Genomic DNA, 4,265 nt, shown 5'->3' on the forward strand with positions numbered 1-4,265 from the left:
GCTGTCCTGGAACTCACTTTGTAGACCAGGCTGGCCTCGAACTCAAAATCCGCCTGCCTCTGCCTCCCAAGTGCTGGGATGGTGCTACACACCTTTAATTCCAGCGAGGCAGAAGCACGCAGATGTCTAAGTTCAAGGCCAGCCTACTCTACAGAATGAGTTCCAGGATAGCCACGGCTACACACAGAAACCATGCCTCAAAAATAAATAAAGATTAACCTGGGAAAAATAGAAAGACTCTTGTCTCTTAAAAGAAAAAACTAAGCCAAGAAATGGCTTCATAGGCTGGAGAGATGGCTCAGTAGTTAAGAGCCCTGACTGCTCTTCCAGAAGTCCTGAGTTCAATTCCCAGCAACCACTTGGTGGCTCAAAACCATCTGTAATGGAATCGGATGCCCTCTTCTGGTATGTCTGAGGACAGCTACAGTGTACTCACATAAAATAAATCTTAAAAAAAAAAAAAGAAAGAAAGAAAGGAGGAAGGAAGGAAGGAAGAAAAGAAAGAAAGAAAAGAAAAGAAAGAAAGAGGGCTGGTGAGATGGCTCAGTGGGTAAGAGCACCCGACTGCTCTTCCAAAGGTCCCGAGTTCAAGTCCCAGCAACCACATGGTGGCTCATAACCATCCATAACAAGATCTGACTCCCTCTTCTGGTGAGTCTGAAGACAGCTACAGTGTACTTACATATAATAAATAAATAAATCTTCAAAAAAAAAAAAAGAAATTGAAAAAAAAAAAGAAAAGAAAGAAAGAAAGAAAGAAAGAAAGAAAGAAAGAAAAAGAAAGGGCTTCACATACTAGATATTAAGTAGGAGAGTGAAGATTCTAAAGAGATGCTTGGGTTTAATTTCATTTGGGTTTAGTTCTTTATGCAGTGTGCAGGTGCACATGTGTGTGTGGTTTTAGAAGCCAGAGAACAGTCTTGGATTTCCTTCTTCAGGTGCCGTCTACTTTTTCACTTGAGACCAGCTCCTTCCCTGGCCGAGAGCTCACCAACTAGACTGGGTTGGCAGGCCAGTGGTCCCTAGGATTCTACCTGCCTCAGTTTCCCCTGGTGCTGGGGATGCAGGCAAGCACCACCGTCCCGAGCCTGTTCACATGGGTTCTGGGGATCAGGTTCTGTTCCTTGAGCTGAGCTGTTCCTCCAGCCTTGCTTTGGTTTTCCTAAGGCAGGTTCTCATTCTGAAACACAGGGCTGGGGCAGGATGTGGTGACCCATGCCTTTAATTCCAGCCTAGGGAGTCAGAGACAGGTGGGGTTTTGTGAGTTTGAGACAAGCCTGTTTTACATAGTGAGTTCTAGGACCGCCAGAGCTACATAACAGAAGAGTCCTTTCCCCCCCCCCAACATATTTTTATAGATTATTTGGGAATTTCAATATCATCTCTTCTCAGTTCTCACAGGTTTGCTCCCCAACTCTTGTGATACCACACCCACAAAAAATGAAGAAGAAAAAAAATTCAATGTGTTGCCCATATCCTACTCACAGAAGCATGGTCAAATTCCCAGTGCCAGCCCCTTAAAGGAAACTGAGTCCTCCCCACTGCGCCCCTGCTGGAAGCCATTAACTGTAGAGAGTTACACTTTAGAATCCTATCACAACTTTTTTGTTTGGTTGGTTTGGTTTTTTTTTTTTGTTTTTCGAGACAGGGTTTCTCTGTGTAGCCCTGGCTGTCCTGGAACTCACTCTGTAGACCAAGCTGGCCTCGAACTCAGAAATTCGCCTGCCTCTGCCTCCAGAGTGCTGGGATTAAAGGCGTGCGCCACCATGCCCGGCCCCTATCACAACTTTTAAGAGCAAGAGAGCCTGTCTTTAGAAAGGAGGGAGGGAAGGAAGGAAGGAAGGAAGGAAAGAAGGACACTCTGGGCTACAGAGGGAGTTCAAACCCAGCCTGATAACTAAATGAGACCCTACTTCAAAAATAAATGTAAGCAAGGGACAGAAACTAGATATAGCCCCGTGGGAAGCATTTGCCTAGCGTGTTCAAGATTCAGTCTACAGTTCCACAATGAGTGAATGAATCAATCGATCAATGAGAAATGATATGCTGGTTTGTTTTTATGGACTTGATATAAACCAGAGTCACTCAGAAAAGGGAACCTCAGCTGAGAGACTGTTTCTGTCAGCATGGACCCTAGACGTGTCTGTGGAGGCATTTTCTTGATTAATGATTGGGGGAGGGCTCAGCCCACTCTGGGCTCTGCCATCCCCGGGCAGGTGCCTGGAGCTTCTAAGAACAGTAGCTGAGCAAGCCAGGAAGCAGCTTCCTCTGACCCCTGACCCTTCCTGGGTCCCTGCCTGGGCTGTGGCTGAGATGTCTAAGTTGGTTTTGATCTGGCACCAGATCACAGTAACCTGGGACAAATGGTGACTGAGATATGCCACAACACAGATGAAATTTGAGATTAGGATAAGTGAAAAAGGCTAGGGTCTTTAAAGGCATATTGTATGACTCCAGTTGTATGAGTATTCAAAATTATAGAGACACAGAGCACTGCGTGTTTTTAGGGAAGGTGGGGAGAGAGTTAATGTGTATAATATTTCAGCTTTGTGAGGTGAAAAGAATTCTAGGAATGGATAATGGTGATTGAATAATGGTATGAATGCACTTTGTGCCCCAAACTAGACCCATAAGGAAAATTAAAGCCAGGCACAGAGGTGTGCCTAAGTCCCAGCACTCGGGAGATAAAGGCATTAAGATTGTGAATTTGAGAGCAGCCTGGGCTACACATAAAGACCCTCTCTCGAAAAACAAAGTTTTATATCCTTTGAATTTTGCCACAATAAAAACAATTGGAGCTTCTGGTTTCCATCTGCGCCAGGAGCTGATCCTGTGCCACGGAGATCCATACCCAAATACTGCCCAGAGAGAGCTGGTTTCCCAGGAGTGCAGACAAGCCTGTGAGCAGACGCCAGAAGTCCCTGGTGATGTTCCTGAATATCCGTTGTTTATCACAGTGGGTGACTGACTGGATTCTATAAAGATGGGCAATATAAGAGTAACTTCCCGTCAGCGGGTTTTACAACATTTGATCTGATTTCAAGAATGAGCATTGATGACATTAGGGGAGTCCAGAGTCATACTTATTGGACATCAGAGACAAATAGCATCATACAACTCTACGTTTACATAGGATGCACATACAGGAGAAAGGATTTCATGTATGTAAGTACTATAAACACCTGCATCTTGTGCCTCAGTATTTCTACGAAGAAAGATATTCCCTCTATGACTCATTCTTCTGATTCTCCAGCCTTCCCTTCACCACCCACAGTCTCCTGTTCCTCGACGGTGGCTGCACACCTTAAGTTTATGCTTCCACCCTGGATTTCAGTATCATGCTACACAGGTCCTCTCTGAATAGCCTGCAAATGAAACTCTGGCCCACAGCAGATTATCACTGCATGACGATAGGTAACTCAGCATGGATGTGTAACTTTGTATAGAAATGTTTGGGAAGTGTCCATGGCCTTAACCTAAAGGAATTTGTCCTTAAGTGTGTCATCTTCAAAGACGTATGTGGAGTTTGATGATAGATAAGAAGGAAATAGTGGAGCATTCATTCATGTTTTGTGATCAAGTAGCTTCCAATGTCACATATGTGTTTTTCAATAGTTTTACTCAGCTATATGGTTTTGTTTGTTTGTTTGTTTTTCAGATTTATTTATTTTATGTATATGAACACATTGTAACTGTCTTTGGACACACCAGAAGAGGGCATCAGATTCCATTACAGATGGTTGTGAGCCATCATGTGATTGCTGGGAATTGAATTCAAGACTTCTACTTGCTCCGACCCCTGCTTGCTCTGGCCCAAAGATTTATTTATTATTATATGTAGGTACACTGTAGCTGTCTTCAGACACACCAGAAGAGGGTGTCAGATCTCATTACAGATGTTTGTGAGCCACCATGTAGTTGCTGGGATTTGAACTCAGGACCTTTGGAAGTGCAGTCAGTGCCCTTACAGGCTGAGCCATCTCTCCAGCCCCCAGCTCTACAGGTTTTGTTGTTGTTTTATTTTAAATGACTTAACTGTTGGTGCCTGATGTTGTTACAATGATTTGCAGAGATAATTAATGATTCCATGTATTGCAATTGTATCCGGTGTGACTAAAGTATGAAGGGCACTGTTGCGGAGGGAGACAGACAAAAATACTGTGCTTTTAAATCTTTTCTCCTTCTCCTTCTCCTTCTCCTTCTCCTTCTCCTTCTCCTTCTCCTTCTCCTTCTCCTTCTCCTTCTCCTTCTCCTTCTCCTTCTCC

Source organism: Mus pahari, chromosome 3 (genome assembly GCF_900095145.1).
Source record: "Mus pahari chromosome 3, PAHARI_EIJ_v1.1, whole genome shotgun sequence".
Taxonomy (NCBI): Eukaryota; Metazoa; Chordata; class Mammalia; order Rodentia; family Muridae; genus Mus; species Mus pahari.